At 45.8% G+C, this 19714-nt stretch overlaps 1 protein-coding gene across 2 annotated transcripts in view; it reads right to left on the bottom strand.

Annotated features, from left to right (window-relative positions):
* LOC126996402 (insulin-like growth factor-binding protein complex acid labile subunit) overlaps window positions 1-19714 on the bottom strand; it is a 60581-nt gene that overhangs the window by 36057 nt on the left and 4810 nt on the right. Inside the window, exon 2 of one of the 2 annotated variants that reach the window (XM_050856788.1) lies at window positions 16725-16777. The exons of the other annotated variant lie outside the window; for it this stretch is intronic. The gene's annotated coding sequence lies outside the window, so the exon portion shown is untranslated. The remainder of the gene's footprint in view (window positions 1-16724; window positions 16778-19714) is intronic. 2 annotated transcript variants of the gene reach the window in all.

Genomic DNA, 19714 nt, shown 5'->3' with positions numbered 1-19714 from the left:
CACACACACACACACACACACACACACACATGCAATAAGGCTCAGTTTCCCTTCAGTAGTTTGCCAGGCGTCACCCTTTCCTTCGCCGGCGCTCTGTCCCTCCGTTAGGCGGGCCAAGCATAGCACTGTTTTTCTGCCTGGACAGTCTCGGGAGATGGGCGGGGTGAGCGTGCGTTTGGGCCTTGTCTGTTGTCTTTGATGTGAGAGACAGAAAGGAGCGAGAGATAGTGAGGGAGGTAGGAAAGCAGGCACTGTGAGGGAGGGTGGGGAGCCAGGAAGGAGGGAGGGAGGGAGGAATGAGGTTAGGGAAGGCAGAATCCATTTCCTGGCTGGGCCCTGTGCCAAGTGAGGTCGTGTTGGTGGTGGTGGTGATGGTGCTGCTGGTGCTGGTAGTGGCAGGGTGGTGTCAATGGTGGTGGCAAGGGTGGTGTGTGGGTGAAAGTGCATGGGTGTGTGTTTGTGGTAGTGACAGAGGGGGGAAGGGGGGGGGGGGTGTCATTGGTGGTAGTGGTGGTGATGTTGCTGGCAGGATCTTCAGTGGTGAGAGTGGTTTGTGTTAGGGAGCTCAAACTATCGGTTATGGGGGGGGGGGGGGGTCATTGGTGGTGGCAGTGGTGATACTGGTGGTGGTGGTGATGCTCGTTTTGACAGGTGTGGTGATAGAATGCGATTATTGCAACGGTGATGGTGTTAGTGATGGTGATGATGGTGTTGGTTATCGTTTCCTCAAGGTACGAAATGCTATCTCATGCTGTGCTCTCTCTCTCTCTCTCTCTCTCTCTCTCTCTCTCTCTCTCTCTCTCTCTCTCTCTCTCTCTCTCTCTCTCTCTCTCCCCCCCCCCCCACGGTTGTGCTAATGGAAAACAACCGACTTCTTTCGTGTTTAGAAATTGAAAGCGCTCGTCAGTTTTTATGGATTTTTATGGGGCTCGCATTTTATGGCTGTATTTATTCCTTTTTAATGGTGATGGTTACAGCTGTTGCAGTGTTGGGAATGAAGCACCTTTGTGAGAGATAATTGTATTTTTAATGTAATTACACACACACACACACACACACACACACACACACACACACACACACACACACACACACTCCTAACCTATATATGTCTCTGTACACGTGTAATTAAATATTCAGACCTAGCTCTGATATATGTAAATACTCAAATAACTTCATTGTAAAACTCGTCAGGAGCACAGGCAGAGGGGCCGCAGGGGAACGAACTGAAGGGAGGGGAAAGAGAGGCCAGGAATTAGAGAGGAGCGAGGAGGAAGGAGGGAGAGAGGGAGAGCTGTAAGTGGGGCAAGGAGCAGGGGCGTGGTGAGGGGAGGGGAGCAGGAAGAGAGGGAGGGTGAGTGATGGGAGAGTCGGGGAAATAGTGTGGAACGGGGGAAGAAAGGGGAGAGGATGGGCGAGGGGAGCACGAGAGAGGCAAAGGGAGGGAAAGGGGCTGAGTGAAGGAGAGGTTCTGTTTGACTAGCGGGGTTAGGGAGAAGATCAAGGCGAAAAGTAAAGTGAGAGAGAGAGAGAGAGAGAGAGAGAGAGAGAGAGAGAGAGAGAGAGAGAGAGAGAGAGAGAGAGAGAGAGAGAGAGAGAGAGAGAGAGAGAGAGAGAGAGAGAGAGAGAGAGAGAGAGAGAGAGAGAGAGAGAGAGAGAGAGAGAGAGAGAGAGAATACCTGAATGGAAGAGAGGTGAGAAGTGAGGTGAAAGGGAAAGAGGGAATAGATGCGGGATTCGGGTAAACAAATGGCAAGACTAAAGGAAGAATGGCGGGAGATGAACATAAATACGAGGAGAAAAGAGAGACTGGCTGAGGGAGGCAAGAAAAGGATTGGAGGAGAAGAGGACTAAAGGGCATACCTAGAAAGAGGGGACATGGAGGTAAGGGGAATGTGTAAGGTGAGAGAGCTAAGGGAGTGATGTATGAAAAAAGGAATGAGCAACTACATAGAGAGACACGGGCGGATGGAGGCAAGAAAAGGGTGGGAGGAGAAGAGGACTAAAGGGCATAGCTAGGAAGAAGGACATATCGTAAGGTGTAAGTATAGGGTAAGAGAGCTAAGGGAGTGAGGTATGAAACGAAGAGTGAGAATCTGCATAGAGAGAGACGGACTGAAGGAGACAAAAACAGAATGGGAGGAGGATAGTTCTAAAGGGCATAGCTAGGAAGAGGAACATAGGCGTAAAGGGGAATGCATGGGACGACACAAGTAAGGAAGTGAAGTACAAAACAAGAAGTGAGAATCTGCATAGAGACGAGCGGATGGAGGCAAAAATGGGACGCGTGGAGAAGACGACTAAAGGGAATAGCTGGGAAGTGGGACATGGGCGTAAGGGGAACGACAGAGGAAGGGAAGGGAAGAAGGAAACGAGAGTGAGAATTTGCATAGTTACAGAGCGGGACATACGTGACGGAAGCAAATATGGAACGAAAGACAAGTTGGTGAGGTACGAAGCAGGGAGTGAAAACTTACATAACTATAGGAAAAGGGGGAAATGTATGGGACGACTGAGATAGGGGATTGAAGTATGAAACAGTGAGTTAGAATTTGCATAGCTAGAAAGGAGGACATGGGTGTAAGGGTGATATGCTGGACGACAGAGGTAGAGGAGTGAGGTATGAAAAAGGGAGTGAAAAATCTGCATGGCTATAGAAAGAGGGACATGGGTGAAGGGTAATGTACGCAGGGACAGAGGTAGGGAGAGTGAGGTATAGAGGGGGGGGGGGTGAGGAATGTGGGGGAGAGGGGGGGAGTGTATATACGGTAATGTCGCTAATACTCGGGCCATTTGAAGTGTAATGTGTTTTATTACAGTGTATGACGCGCGATCGCATTATGTACATTCGCTGGCTACTGTTATTATTAGTGTTATTATTAATGCTGTTATGATTAATGCGTTTGCTGTCATGATAATTATTAAGATAACATTTTCAATTATTGCTACCATTACTGATACTTCACTTGGTATTAAAAAGGTTACTATACGAGAACAACAACAACAACAACAACTACTACTACTACTACTACTACTACTACTACTTCCACTACTACTTCTAATAATAATAATAATAATAATAATAATAATAATAATAATAATAATGATAAGAGTAATAAACCACTACTACTACTACTACTACTACCACCACTACTACTGGTGATGTTCGGCTAAAACAAAGGCCCCGCGCATGGTGGTGTTTGTCTATTTTGTTTAGTTGTGCTGGTAAACACTGGCATGAAAGTCCAGTCATGTATACTCGTTCACACACATGTATGCCCCTGCGTGTTTGTCTTCACGCAGCACACGGCCAACTCGCGTAGATTTTTCTTTGTTTTTGCGCACCAGGAAATATGAGAACACTTTTGCAATCATAAAAACGAAGTATATATTTTTTTTTTCTATTTTTCTTTTATCTTTTTTTTATATTTTTTATAACTGGCTGTTCCTGCCCTCCCTCTCTTACTTTCTCTCTCTCTTTCTCTTTCTCTCTATTTCTCTCTCTGTTTCCCTCTCTTTGTTTCTCTCTCTCTCTCTCTCTCTCTCTCTCTCTCTCTCTCTCTCTCTCTCATTGATACACACACACACACACACACACACACACACACACACACACACACAGCACAGAACATTAAATATTTGCACTCACTCTTTCTTTTTTTGCAGGTCGTCGGATTATTCTCAATTAGATTTCCTCGCTAGCCTATACATTTATTTTGAATCAGTATTGCGCCATTCTTTTGTTTCATCCGGCAGCGCTTGAGTTTATTTTCCAAAGGGTCACTCATGTTCCGTTTTTCTTTTCTACGGCGGAATCCCTCTATCAATCGAAACAACACTGCATTAACCTCTAACCTTGGCCTTTACCGCCTCGTTTCGGCGTAGAAGAATTGCTGCCGTGAAATGCTTACAAAACCCTCTGGCCCAATGGTCCAATACCTGAAGACTCTTGGGGTGGTTATGTCGCTGTGTATATGGTTAACGTCCGCTGTGCCAAGGCCATAGCGGGGCTCTGCATGGAAATCACACCTTCAGCATGAGTGATCGCGTGGCATATTAAGTCTGTGTTTGCTCTGTGTTGTCGGCGGTGTCCAAAGCGAGGCTGCGTCCCGTGCGTGTGGGTGCTGCACGCTGTTATGCCGGACGGAGTGTCAAACAGAGGGAGTGGCGGCGATTGTTCCTGGTATGGCGTGTCATTATGGCGTGGATGTGTGTGTATTTGGCGGCTTGTTTGCCAGGGGATGTGTGTATATATGTGAGGGAGGGAAGGGGCACGTGTGTGTGTGTGTGTGTGTGTGTGTGTGTGTGTGTGTGTGTGTGTGTAGCGGTGATGCAGGGGCGAAGTTTGGATGATATTTATTGGTTTGTTTGTTTCCCGAACGTTAAAGGGAGTCTGAGGTGGGCTGGTAAAGGTGAGACGTAAGAGAGACTATATGGCGCCCTCTTGAGCACTGCAGGGCGAGGCGAGGTCAAGCCAGGTCAGCGGATATCAGAAGAGGTCAAGGCGGCGAGGGCACGGTAGACCAGCGATGACTAGGCGAGGAAAGGTCAAGATATGCAAGGCGAGACGAAGACAATACAGCCTCTGGTGGACAAGACAAGACACATGGAGGCGAGAAGACGCAAAGCAATCAGAGGCAATGGGACGAGAGGCAGGGAGAGCAATACGAAGCTAGTTGAGGCGAGGAGGCGAGAGAAGGCGAGGCGGACGCAAGGATGCAAAAGGAGGTGTTGTGAGATACATTTACCCGAGGCGAGGCGAATCGAAGTGCTTGAGGCGGGAGGCGACTCGAGGCAAGGCGAGAGTAAGCGAGGTGACGAGAGATGTGGCGAGGCAAGATACGTAGGCAAGACGAGGTGAAGTGAGGTATAAGGAAGAGAAGGTGAGGGAAGACGAGGACGAGGTGCTGGGAGACGATTCGTGGCAAGGTGAAAATTAGCAAAGTGACGAGATGTGCGACGAGGCAAAATACGAAGGCAAGGCTCGGTGAGGGAAGGTATAAGGAAGAGAAAGAACTGCTGGGAGGCGAGACGAGACGATTTTAGTCGAGGGAGAGATGTTTGGAGACGACTCGAGGCAAGGCGTGGGAGAGGCGAGGCGAGAACCTTTGTTTCGCCGCGAGGCTTGTGGGTATTCGTCATTGTGCCGGGGACCGCGAGTGTTTAGGTTGGGTTGTTTTGTTTGTCTTTGAAAGAGTGGGAGACCAAGCAGGCGAGGCTCCGCGCCGAGGGCCAGAATGAATTGTTGGGTAAGGGCGGCGCGGGTTTGCGTTTATTGTCCAAAGTTAGTGTTAGTGAGAACTCTGGAAACGTTTATCTATTTCCGCGATTTGTGTTGAGTTAGGAAGGCGGGCGAAAAAGATAACATTGTGGTGGCTGCAGAGGAATAACGTACAATATATCTGCGGGTATTGTAGCGAGTCAGCACGGCAGTTAAGGCGATAAAAAGAATGTAAACTGGATCCACGTGCGTCTGCTGTAAAGGGGGAAACTTTTTGGAACGCAGACATCGTATAATGCTTCCGAGCACTCTAGTTGAAAGATAAACTCCTGCATGATTACTTTAGCGTGTGTGCCGCCGGCGTGCTGGGATATAATTGTGAGGCCATCTGCTGGGGGAGGGGGTAGGAGTAGGGGAACCTGTGCATTGTGTTAGGTACGTCGGGAGTGGAGGGGATGAAAGGGCGTCACAAGTAAAAATTCCGGAGAGCTGGAGATAACAACGCCGCGGGGAGCTCGGTAATGAAGCCCGCAGGTCATGGCAGGGAGGCAAGAGGAGGGTGTTTGCGTGGCGGCCAGCTGTGAAGGAGGAAATTTGATCAGCCATATATTTTCTTTTAATTTCGGTGGTGGAGGTGAGGGTATGAAAGTTTTTTTTCTAAGTGCCGCTTGCTTGTGCTAATGCTGCATGAGCGGTGCTGCAGAGGAAATAAGTGCGGTCTTTATTGTTGCTATTTCTTTTTGTTTCTTCTTAGCTGTTAAACCCCTCCGGAGAGTGTTGTTTAAGTAGTGTAGCATTTATGTAAACACACACTTATAGTGCATACTGGAAGGGGGTGCGCTCAACGTTCTAACACACGATGTACTGATATATTCGCTGAAGCCTCGCTAATATATAACGAAGCACGACAACTAGAGTACGAAGAGAAAGAGAAGGGAGGCTCAGAACGAGGTGACTAAAAATAGACATAAAAGGGTTCCACGCCACAAAGGATCTTGTTACTCAGTTAGATGTTTGTACTCTCTTGATATCCTATTTGAAAAGAAATGCCGTGGAAAAAAAATCGTTCACGTTTTGGAGATTTTATCGTGGCAGGCGGGGTGGACATGACGAGGAGGGTGAAGTGTACTGCGATTTTTCCTCAGCTTGGTATTGGATAGAGAAAAGGTGAATGTAGCCGTAAAATATGACGGGGCCGTGTTTTGTGTGGTGGTGTGGAAACTGGTGCTGTGTGTGGCGGCGGTGTGGCGTGTGTAGAGCGGCATAGTACTGTATTGCTGGGCCTGGAAATGTGGCAGAGAAGAGGTGAATGTTGCCCTAAAGAATGGAGTTTCGATTTGTGTGACGGTGAAGAACGACATGGTGAACTGTGCTGTGTTATGTTGTGAAGTGCTGCGTTGTGACAGTGGGAGGTGAGGGGGTGCAGGGAGGGCTCTGTATTAATGATTTGAGGGTCAGTGTACAGTACTCGTTGGAGCTTGTAGGGCCGTGTATTGCGAGGTAAATCATGGTGTGTTACTATATTGCATTGGGAAAAGCGATGTTTTAGTGTTGTGGGGAGAATGTTGAAAGGTAAGTGAAGTAAGATATGAATGGCGATCCTGCTCTATTTGCGGTGCAGTGCTTGGTAATGTAAGTAGTGGAATATGTTTACCTTTGAGCGTGGCTTCAAATTTTTTCTGTTTTGCTTTGTAATGTGGTTCTGCTGGTGTTTGTGGCCGTTTCTGAGGCTTTGCGTGGGAGATACGAAAGATAAGCTATTTTTTATAAGCTTCGATAACTGAATCTGACTCCTGGAGACAGGCTTCAATAGGTGAATGAAAGCGAGTGAAAGCAGGAAAGCAAAGGAAGCAACTGGTTTAATCCTAACAGCACAAGGAGGAGGAGGAGGAGGAAGAGAAGAAAAAAAGGGGAGGAGGAGGAAGGCAAAGAGGGTTAGGACATGGACGAGGACGAGGACGAGGTCGACGAGGAGGGACTCATCTTACACCTCTCAGCTGCCGGTAATTGTGTTTAGTGAACTCGATATCCCCGACTAATGAAAAACGCTCTGCAATTCAAATCCGCGAACCATTGCAGCGAAACTATTTTTTTCGTCAGCAAGAGAAGGCAGACAAAGAGCTTGCATGCGAAATTGTGCTCCTAAACGCGTGATAGATGGAAAGCTTCGTGAAGAGGAAAGCTACAGAGAAACCTAAAGCTGTTGTGAATGAAAACCTTCCTGAAAGCTTAAGGGTCATATTCTTAAAACATTTCGGCGCCCAAGAACACATACTTGACCTGGCTTTCACGTGAGTCCTGGGTATTTCCATGGGTACGTTTATGACCCTGGTGGTAGTCTGACCCTTTTTCTGTACCATGAACATAAAAGAAACACTCATTAGAACCCGATTAATCTCCTTTTCGGCCTTTGGGAATAATGATGTGAGATGCCGAAGCGTCTGAGGATACCAACCTTTGTGTGACGGAGGTTGCAAAGGAAACACATCAGAAAATTGTTCCTTACATTGGCAGTTTTAGGGATGAAGAAGGGACTGTACTGGTTATCTTCCTCAAAGATCAGATGCATAACAGTTCTGCGGTTGGATGGTTAAGCTAGCCTAAGCGTGCAGATGAAAGTCAGCGGGGAAAAAAACCCGTAAAAGCAACACTGCGGCGAGCTATAAATGTCAGAGCCTCTTTTTCCTTCGCACATATTTTTTTACAAGCCGAGTAAATGTCTTAACAAAATACGAAATAGGAACAAATTAAACTCCTCATGCCTGTAACTGCGCTCTTTATAGTGCATTACGTTATTGCAGATGAATATTCAACGAAATTATTCCTCTCATTTCCGTCTTTTGGGAAGCTTAACACATTTAAAATCTTCATATGCGTCCTCGCCCGGAGAAAGAGAAGGGCACACTTAGGAGGAAACGGAGGGGGTAGCAGGCGGAGGGAAGGTGGGGAATTAAAGAGGTCTGGGGAGCACCGAAGGAGAGGAGGCTTGAGTGGAAATGGGAGGAGGTGACATTGTGGAGGAAAGAAGAGTAAGCAAAGGAGGAAGCCGTGGAGGGAAGAAAAGGGAGGAAGAAATAAGACGGAAAGAAGAGAGGAGAATGTACACTAGGGAAAGAGAAAAACTTAAAGAGTATGCACTAGAACACACCAGACCAGGAAGTAAAGGAGAAGACAGGAGACAACACACTAGGGAAACAGGAAGGGAAGAAAGGAGAAAGGAAGGAGGAAAAAACAAATGAGGGGAAAGGAGGAAGGAGGAAGAAACGGACTAAATAAACAAGGAAGGGAAGGAGGAAAGAAAGCAAGAAAAGAGGAGGAAATACACAAGGCACGAGGGTATGAATGGAGCGGGAGAAAAGTTCACGGTAGAATGAAAATAGAGAGGAGGGCCGCAGGAAAAAGAAACAGAGAAGTCAGGGTGAGAGAGAGAGGGGAGGAAGGCGAAAACAGTTAAGAGGGAAAGTGTGGAGACGTAGGAGAGAACTTAGGAAGGCGAAACTGTTTGATAGCGACGAGAGAAAACTGTAAATAGGATGTGAGGAAAGCAAACAGGGGGAGATGGGAAGGTGTTGTGTGCGTGCGTGTGAGTGCGCTTATGTGTGCGTGTACGGGTGCTTGTGTGAGTGTGGGAGGGGGCTAGTTGCATGTAAGTGTGCGTGTGTGGAACAAACATGCTTATTATACTCACACCACTTTCCTCAATTAATATCTGGCGGCGTACAACTGTCATCATCGGCTTTGTGCGGCGGATCCCTCGCCTCCGGGTTGTTTTGCAGCGCGCCAGTCGTCTTCTGGCGCGCTGTTTGCCTTTAATACCATTAGTAGCAGGGCTGTTGCTACCGCCGCCACTACTACCGGAGCTGCTATTGCTATGGCCTCCGTTGCCGATAGTGTTTGCAGGGAAGTAAACCGCCTGTCAACCTGCACATTTAGCCACTCGAACCGATGGCTAAAGTGGAGGGAGCGTAGTTTAAGGTTTCATACGAATGTTCTCAAATAATACGTAGCGGAATTGTTCCTACCAGCGGATGGCGTCGCAATGGAACAGAAAAGGCTTGCTACTTTTAGAATCCTCGAGTCTAGTGAAAGAAAAGAAAAAAATAGCAAAATACGATGGAACTACATGATCTTGTACTGGTTGATTCCTCTTAAGACTATACACGTGAGACAAAATGTTGAAAAAAAAAGAAGCTTGCTGCCAGTGGACAGCCAGAGAAATGCAGTATACAAGAATCAGTGTTACCAGATGCATTTTAATGGAAAATAGTAGATAATGATACAATGTGACTAGAAGGAGTTGCTATTACTATTACTACGTCTATAAAAACAGCCAAAATAACAACAATAACATCACGCTAGTGCAGTAAATCGAGCTAGTTAGTTGATTCATTAATGCGCGTGCTCGGGTGAGGGAGGAGGAGGAGGAGGTGGAGGTGGCTCGCCGAAGCGGAGGTCATTAGCCCAGGTATTGAGGGCACGTAAAGGCTCGGTCAACATGTTCCTCAATTTCCTCTCAGCGCTAAACGCGTCGCCATAAACTGGTTGCTTCGATTTCCTTACGTGACGCCCCGTAATTGGCAGATATGAGGGTAGATGGTGGGGGCGGCTGGGGAGGGCGGAGCGAGGGGAGAGGGTTGTTTGAAACGGTGAGGGAGAGGGGGTGACTTAAAGCGATGAGGGGGAGAGGAATGACTTGGCATGGTAAGTGGGAGAGAGGGACTCGGAGGGATGAGGGTGCTTGACAGGGTGAGGGGAAGAGGAAAGAGTAGATGGGAAGTGTGGCAGAGTGACGGAAGGGGATGAGATGAGGGATGAGGGGGAGGGAAAAAGATAGATAGGGGGCTTGGCTGGGTGAAGGGGAAAAGAAAGAGTTATTGAGGGGGGGTTGGCGGGGTGAATAGAAGGGTATACTTTAGAGGGATGAGGGGAGGTGAGAGGCTTGGTGGGGTGAAGATGAGGAGATAGTGAATAGGGGTGAGGGAAGGAGGAAGGCTTGTACTGGTAAGGGGAGGAATGGCTCTTGTAAAAGTGAGGAAAGAGGGAATAAATAAAATTTTAAGAGAAAAGTAGAAGAGAAGGGAGGACTGGAGAGGTGAGAGGAAGGGAATGCTTGAGGGTAAGGGGAGGAAGGAGGAAGAAGGCTTGAAGGTGAGGGAAGAAGTGTAGAAGGAACGCAAAAAGAGGGTAAGAAATGCTTTAGATGGTGAGAGGAGGAGATTGGTGGGTCCTGTGGAGGAAGAATAACTTGAAGAAGAAGGATGGAGGAGAGGGAAGGGAAGCAAGGCATAGACGCGGATGGTTATGTAAGACGATGGAGGGTCCTTGTAGCTTTTTTTCTTTATTACATTTTCTTAATTACTTTATTTTCTTGAAGAGGTCGAGGAAGTGGGAGGGAGGTAAAGATTAAAGAGAGGATAAGGAATCAAGGCGTAGAAAAACTCGTTCAGATGAGAGGGTGGAAGAAACCTGAAATTCTCTCTCAACATTTTCTCCTCACGAAAGAGACTAGACTTGTGTATCTTATAATTGATGCAATGGAATATTGTAAAGATACTCACAGATTCGCTTATCTTATGAGCGTCACAAGCTCGCAAAGAGAAACACACGTCGAGCAAAAAAAGTGAGCCAAGTCCATCCGTCATGCATGTCGGAAAAAAAAGCTTCTGTTTACATTCCTGTTAGCCGAGACTTTCATGTACGCGCCGCCTCGACATGACTTCCTCCAGCGTCGGGGCTACATTATTTTTTTCCAAGCTGTTAGGGCGGCGCCGAGGGTCGCCTCCCCAGAGTCCTGCTGCCTTTCTGACCGGTACAGGGCAGTTAGGATAGCCACGCCCCGGGATCGCTGTGTAGAAGACTTTTGGATTCCTCTGTTATTTTTCTGATTATTTGGTGTTGTAACTTCAACAAAGAACATCGGGAGGTAGTGAAGAAGTGATAATCGATTCGTTTTATTCTCCATTAGTGGCTATCAAATCAGAACGAGTTTTCGAGGCTTCTCATCAAGTCACATCAAGTAATCTGTCAATTTCATTGTTCAACTGAGACTCTCATCTCACAATGGAGATGACTTTAAATTTCTTTAGTAATTTAATCAAAATTCACGATTATTCTTGCATTTAGTGAGCGTTGTTCATTTGCCTCAGAATCCCCTCCAGAAAAATCTCATTTAATTATGTCATTTCTGACCCTTCAGCATAACAGCAGTTCAGATTAAGAGAGAGAGAGAGAGAGAGAGAGAGAGAGAGAGAGAGAGAGAGAGAGAGAGAGAGAGAGAGAGAGAGAGAGAGAGAGAGAGAGAGAGAGAGAGAGAGAGAGAGAGAGAAATTCTCATTTTCCTTGAAAAATAACTTTAAAAAATGTTGAGAATGAATGTCAATGAGCAGCTTCCCCCTTCATCTCTCCCACAGTTATTACTCCATCCGAATTCACAGACAAACTTACTGTCATCCCCTTCACCCCTCCCGGGCCTTACTCTCCGCCTTATTCTCCCTCTCCACTCCTTTTCCACTTTCCTATGTTTATTTTTTGTTCTGTCCAGTTGGCTTGTTTTCTTTCTTCCCGATCCCCGTTCTGCCTCTGCACAGCTTCCCCTTCGCAGCCTCATGGCAACTCGTCCCGCGACTGTGCACACTGCTCCTGCCGTGGCAACTTGGCCTAAATATTTCATTCATGTTGACGCGAGGAATAAAAAAAAAGTTGTCCATGTGTGCTGATTCGTGCGGGGGGTAATCGTGACTGCGTGAACTGCGCGTGCGTCCAGTACATACAAACTTTTATACATCGTTTCGGCTTTTACATCGTTTTTCAGTGTGTTTTCTGACTATGTATTATCCTATGTTTAATTTTGGTTCCTACAGCATTTTTTTTTTTTTCTTAATGTATATTCTGACTTTTTCTGTGTTGCGAATCCTGTACAGCATTTTGGCTCCTACATCGTTTTTCAATATATACTCCGACTATGTATTTCTCACTGATCCGATTCAACAATAGTCTTAAGCCGCAGCTACAAAATATTCTCGGGTCGTGCTCCATCAGCCCCCAGTACCCGACACCCCTCCTTTTATGCCGTCCGTATATCCAACTTACTTTACGCCCACCTCCGGCTAGCGACAGGTAGTTGTGTAACGCGCTGTTTGGGTACGAGCTGAGGAAGGCTGGCTGTGAAGATGGGTCTCGCCAGCCATAAAGGTCTGTGAAAATCGGGGAAAATGTTACTAAAATCCTGCCTTTCTAGTGAGGGCTCGTTACATCATGACACCTTTATATGGACTGAGGTTGCCGGCAGGTGTGAGGTGCTTGGCTGGTGAAGGATGAGCCTCGCAAACAACAAACCTCTGCGATAATCTGAAAAATGTCATTAAATCTCGACTTTCTAGTGATGGCTTGATACTTTTGAATACCTTTAACTGATACCTTTAAATGGATTGAGGTCCGGGCTGGTATGGGAGTGCGTGGCGGCGGGTCATGGCACGGGGGTCAACAGATACGCTGCCTAATGGAGAGAGAGGCTTCCATCACGGACAACTTTGTTAATTATACCAAGTTAGCATGACAAAGACCTCCACAAAAAGCACTAATCAGCATGACATTTTTCGTTTACACACGCAAATATCCGTACAAACAGACGTATTTACCCACGCGCGTGCACACACACACACACACACACACACACACACACACACACACACACACACACACACACACACCATAACGACCCACTTGTAAACTACACCTATTCAAGCTTAGGAGTTGCTACCCGACACTTCTTTTCTTCCTCTCTCTTCCACTCCAGAAATAAAGTTCCAAAGGGTGATTATGGTGATGACACAGGAGCTGCAATATGCTGGCCGAGTGTGCAGGGCTTGCCGAGATACACGCTCACTGTTCCCGAGCTCACACATCATCCTCGTCCTTGTATCGCTTGTAGACACGAGTAGCCCTGACGGCCCTATTGAACCCTATTGACATTTTAACTTGCAGGTTGAACTAAGGTATTTGTCGACTTGAGCGGCCGAGCGGAGAACCAACAAGGGAGATAAACGATGATGTGGGTAAACAGACAGATAGGCATGCACAAACGGATGCACATACGTGGGCTACACAGACTAAAAAAAAAATATATATATACACACATACGTCTAGTTGTAAAATTGTAATCCAATGTTTCTTCATTTCTGTTTCCCCCTCCTGTTCCTCCTCTTCATCCTTCTTCCATCCACTCCTCCTCCTCCTCCTCCTCCCCCACCTTCAAATCTTCCTTCTCCTCCTCTGCCCCCTATTTCTCCTCCTCCTCCTCCTCCTCCTCCTCTACTTCATCTTCGTTTCGGGTTATTTCATCTTTCAATTCTCAGCTTTCAGTCATCTGTGCATATACTTCATACGCTTTACGAAAATGCTGGAGCCGGAACATCCCTTCTTCATCCTTTTACTCGTGACAGGTAACGCTTTCTCTCTTTTTTGTTTTTATTTTTTCGTCGTCGGCAGTGTCCCGGAGAAGGAAGTGGGCGGAAGGGCGTCCCTGTACTTTTTTTTCTCCCTACCGTACTTTCTTTCCTCAGTACAGATAAAAGTGTGTAGCGTATGGTGACGGGACAGAACCGGGGAGTTTTATCGTTTCCTTCTTTTCTTCTTCATTCTCTTCCTTCCTTTTTTTCTGCCTTTTTTTCACTTCTTTTATTCTTCTGGCGCTTCTCCCAGCTTCCCCTCCTCTTCCTCTTCTCCTTCCTCCTCGTTTTTCTCTTCCACCTCCTTATCCGGCTCTTCTTATTTCTCTTTTCTTCGATCTTTAATATTTTTCCATAGAAATAATCATATACCTGAGCATAATTGAAGAAAAAGTGGAATCCATCAGCAAACATCTTAAATATGTAACCTTCAGCTGATCCCTTAAAACTTTTCTGTCCCAGCATCAGTAAGTCATCATAATGGGTACTGTTGTATGCCGAGCTCCAGAACAATGCAGCACTGTGACTGGCAGGAAATAATACACTGATTGTGAGCGCCGGAATAAGTTATCGGCAGGTTGGTGTGGCGGAACGAGGCACATAATCACTTCCGGATGACAGATGTTGTAGCGCTATATGAACATATCCACGATTACATAGCAAACTCGTGCTGGACAACCGCATTCCTCCATGGGTCTGTGTATTTGCGTCGTGTTATGTAGCTGCGTTAATCACTGAGGGTTTTGATGATGTTATAGTAGTCAAATTGGCCTGACCTTTATTTCTCTCTCCGTAGACATTCATGGTTGATTATCTGATCTTTATAAAGCTAATTCATAACGTATTGCTATTTCATCATTATGAGGGAGAATGGGTGCTCTGTTGCAAATATGTACACGTCTGGTGCGCCAATTAACCGCTAATGATGGCAGCCTCCTCATAAACAATCAATACTACCTGCTCGTTTAATTTCGTATCTCTCCTCGTCTTTCTCTCGGAGTCAAGAGCACATCATCATCTCTATACACGTGACCTTCCTGCCCCAATAATATTCCTTCGCCACAAACTCGTCCACGAAATTAATGGGTTTGACTTCTCGCTGCACTGTATCCCTTAGAGTGCCAAGCCAGGTGGAACACAGGGGAAGAGATGTGGCTTCCTCAATGCAGAAACTCAAGCCGGGTAACATTTCCTTGGCTTTCACGCATTCTGAGCCCAACCTTCTCTTCCATATCCTTGGCCCCCTTCAGATGCGCCTCACAAAAGGGGCTGCTGGAGATCGTGCAGGAGAGGAAGTGAAGGGTCATTCGGGGTCCCTCCTCCTTCACCCGCCTCAAGGCCCTTCAGACACTCTCCCGCAGCCCTCCAAGCCCACGCCTCATTCAGGAGATCGAAAGGCTCCTTGTTCAGTCTCGTCTTTCCCTCCACGCTCCACCCTTCTCGCGGCTCATCTTCTCCAGCCACGAGCCATCACGCTGGTTTTTACGACACTTTGCGATGCTCGAATAGCTCATGAAAGTTTTTTTTTGTCATGAACTGGTGGTGGACGCGGTAAGCGGATTATTGCCTCTCGTAATAAACCATTGTGTAGAAACAAGTTACGCTCATTTGGTTCCGAGTTGCTTGACCTCAATAAGAGTATCATAACATTGCAAGGCCTGACGCTAATAAGCTTCGGACTCTATTCTTGTTTCTGTTTCAAGGGCGTTGTTTACCTTTCTCTGTGATCGCTTTATGACCTTTTCCCATTCCCACTACATCAGTCCTCCGTTGAATGCCAAATCTTCTTACACATTCCCCGACCAAAGCCATGCCGAATATAGACTCCCTGTGGTTCCAGTCCTACCACAAAACCACCTTTTCTTTATATTTCAGTCCATGCATTTGCCTATTTCAAGCTGTTATGCTGATTAGCCTTCCTCAAGTTTCCTCATGTTATCTGTAGTTCTGACCTGTATCTGTCCACCTCCTCATGTTTTCCCCCGCTGTTGTATTTCTCTCCTTTCGCCTGCCGCTGTCTCTCCATTAATCTGCTTTTCTGCCAAACTACACCTGACGTTTGTTACTTTTGTCTCGCAGCATCCCTGTTTGTTTATTGACCTGTCCGTGTTTATCGCTTCCCCTGCCTGTCTATCCATCTACCTTTCCTGTCCATCCATATTGGTGTGTCAATATACTGGGTTTCAAATTACACACCAGTTGCCAATAGCGTTTGCACATAAATCGCAATGGTGGTGGCGGTGGTGGTGTGCTGTCGTGCGTCGAAAAAAATGTAAACGCTGCAACAAAAAACGAAAAAAAAGTCGGTTCATACAAAATTACAACCAGAAAAAAAGTTAAGCGCTAGCCAACACCAGCGTGAATAAAATAAAACCTAACTCTTCCGCCACAAACCGTGAAACTTCAGCGCAGTGAACGCGACGTAAACGGTGCCAGTGAATGGATAAATAAATCCCGCTAAACACACACACACACACACACACACACACACACACACACACACACACACGCGTCACTGCAGCTTAACTCGGTTCACGTAGCATCACACAACGCCACACACTCTTCCGTCTCCATCCCTTCCATCATCCACTCTTTAGTCACCCCCTGGTCCTGCTAGAGTATTGTGTTAGCTTCCCTTACACACACACACACACACACACACACACACACACACACACACACACACCACTGCTCAAGTCAATCCCTGCACGCCTCCTCCTTTTCTCCTCCCGATTCCCGTTTTCTTCAGCGTACAACGTAGATAAAACAAAAGCCGGTGTTGATGAAGGAATGCTCCAGCGCTGCCAGGTCGTCAGGGAGAGTCATAAACAGCATGTTGTCTCCTTTTATCGTAGTTTTGTAATTAGCTTTTAAAAAACAGGGTCGATAAAAGGAAGTAATAATGATGGATGATAATTGAGCGTCTCGGCGGCGGGGTCAGCGGGTGTAGACGGCGGACAGGACAGGGTACGATCCTTGAGGCGGAATAATAGCTCGCTGTTATGTGACTTATTAAGCCGTACAGGAGGGAGGGAATGTGATGACTGTAACCTTACCCCGAAGCGACGCAGTTCTGGAAATGGGAAGTCAGCAGTCCGCCTCTTGAAGCCTTTGTGATAACAATACACACCAGGATTAATTAATTATCCGTGTCGTATTACTAACAAGACAATTAGCATCATTACAGCATTATTTATAACAAAGATACTGACAATGTTAATTTAATAAAACTGAAAAAAATAAAATGAATAAGAAGAAAAAGAAGCAAATTAAGAAATGTAGAATAAAAAAGAAAAAAAAACAAGACGAGATGAGGAGAGCAAAAACAGCAGCAATATCAACAACAACAACAACAACCTTACCTACAACAGTACAGTGTCGAGTAACAGTAAATACAATAACAATAAAAGGCCGTCTCGCGATGTATCAGATGTTTTATTGGTTGTTGCAGAGGTGAAACAAGAGAAGAAAAATGGGGTTCTATTTTCTTCCACCTTTATAAATCGATCATTACCCCAGCGGCATCAGGTGTCTTGCGTCTAACCTCCCTTACCTCATCATATTTCGGCATGTCTGGTAAAGGTAAAGAGCTCACGGGGAACATAAGACCCAATCAACGTTGGTGTACTCAGAATGTTGAAGAAATGATAATAAAAAAAAAAATTTCCTTTTTTCCTTATTCCGGCGGTGACCTGATTTCCACAGTTTCAAAATTATACTGTGGGACGAAAAGGATGACAAAAAAGTTTAAATTTTCAGGGTAGCTTTAATAAGCGGAACATTTTGGATGTTAGGTCACATCATGCCGACTGTCTGTTTCTGTCAGTCTTCCTCTCTCTGTTTCTCTCTCTGTCTGTCTGTCTGTTTTAGTTTATTTGTATGTTTATTTGTTTTTCGTTCTCTGTGCTTGTGTGTCTCTGTTATTGCCTGTCCATCTGCCGTTGTCTGTATGCGTCTCTTCCTATGTGCATGAATGTGTTCCCCTTCTGTCTCAGCATCTGTCTTCTGTGGGTCTGTTTCCGCTGTCTCTCTCTTTGTATGTCTGTGCCTCTCAGCTTGTCTGTGTGTTTTATCTATTTTTCGTCTGTCTGTTTATTTGTCTGAGTGTATGTCTTTGCCCATGAAGGTGTCTATCTGTCTGCGTGTGTCTGTCTGTCTTTCTGTGTGAGTGTGTCAGTCGCTGTCTGTGTGTATGTTTCATGTGTCATTTTATACGAGACTCTACTCTAGCTCACCTCTGTACTGTCGGAATACTATATGCAAATGTTAACTATTTCCATTCTTTCAACCGTTCCGCTGGTAAACTCGGGAACTTCCTTCGTCTGTATTTCCTTCTCCTTATGACTTGAACATTTTCAGGAGGAAAGTAAAAAGACAACTTTCGAATCGTTTCTGAACTATTTTTTTCTTTGGAGAAGAGTATTTTTGCGGACTTTTTCCGGTTTCATTTTTGGGGGGGACTGCTTTCCCTCGCGTAAAAAAAATGTGTATAATTGGATGTCTATTTGCTGGTCTATCTGTCTGTGTGTGAGTCCATCTTTATCGATCCGCCTTTATCTCTTGCTGCCTGCTTTTTTTTATGTACATTTGTCAATAACCATCTGTATTTCTTTATGCTTATCTGTTACTCTCTTTTTCTATATAGCTTTTGTCAGTTTTAATAATATATACATTTATCTATGTCTGTTTTTTGTTATGTCTTTCTGTTACTCTGCCTGCTTATCACTGTCTGTCTGTCTGTTACTCTGCCTGTTTATCACCACGTCTCTCTGTCTATCTATTACTCTGCTTGATTATCTTTAGGGGATCTACGAGTCGCTGATTTTCTTACACGAGGCAGCTGCTGAAAATCCCGTCTCCAGCATCTGTCTTACTCAGCCACAAATATCTTTCAGTTATTGATTTTGTAAATGTACTAATGACAGTGTCGATGTTCATTTGGGTATCTAACCTCACTATACACGTATCTTTCTTGACTCTGTTCTAATTAATACTTTCCCCCAACAGACTTTGGAATTTGGAATTCTAACGGAAGGAGCTTTGGGATAGCGTGACGCCCTGCTGGTGCTGGTAAGTAACTTGTGAAATTGTTGTAAATTCATTCATTTATCCGTTGGAGAGAGAGAGAGAGAGAGAGAGAGAGAGAGAGAGAGAGAGAGAGAGAGAGAGAGAGAGAGAGAGAGAGAGAGAGAGAGAAAAAACAACGGCATTCACAAAAGCGTCATTCGTAATATTCCGTCACCGCTGATCAAATATTCCCTTCCGTGTAATGACCTTGTCTGGCTTGGCGGTTGATGCCGAGACCTTCATTCCGTCACGATGTCATATGTAAAGAAATATTATTCGGAATCCAATTTAACTTTTACGGCTCGCAGTTTCGCCTCGGTTGCCGTCGTGCGTGACTCATTGTCAAATGCGAAAAGTTTCCTGATGTCAAAGTTAGTGGATCCCGCAAAGTGGCCTAAACATTCGTCGTGTCGGCGCCGAGGACCGCCACTCTGTAATCACTTTGCCGGCTGCTGCGTCACGGGGGCGGCCTCCACGCCCCGCGGGACAACGTGACGGCATGTGTTTAGTATTCTGTCCTTTCCTCAGGTGTCCTTCTTGACAAATGTTCTCGTTCTTTATTTTTCCGTTGTCTTTCGTTCTCTTTTCCGTATCGCTATTCATCCATTATCAAGATAATCTTTAAACGTGAGCATTTTTCTTCATTGCATCAAGTTGTAATGGCTGCAGAAAATATAAAAACAGGTTGAAAATCTTCCTTTAATAGACAAAACAGGTACAGGAGGGCAGAGTGGCGTACGACAAACTGGATCGATGAGTCCCAAGTGTGGAGCCGAGGAATATCGTGACGTCACGGCTCACGGGGTTACCTGCAATCACATATGATAAGCAATGATAACAGTTATAATCATGCATCAATTACTGCCTCGTTTTTCCTACTCATTTTTACTTTCGGTGTCTATAATAGGCGAATATGTGTCTTTCCTCTGTTTTGCGTGTGTGTGTGTGTGTGTGTGGGTGTGGGTGTGGGTGGGTGGCA

The sequence above is a fragment of the Eriocheir sinensis genome, chromosome 10 (genome assembly GCF_024679095.1).
Source record: "Eriocheir sinensis breed Jianghai 21 chromosome 10, ASM2467909v1, whole genome shotgun sequence".
Lineage (NCBI taxonomy): Eukaryota > Metazoa > Arthropoda > Malacostraca > Decapoda > Varunidae > Eriocheir > Eriocheir sinensis.
Note: the sequence above shows the minus strand (reverse complement) of the source record. Positions and strands in the feature narration are given on the sequence as shown.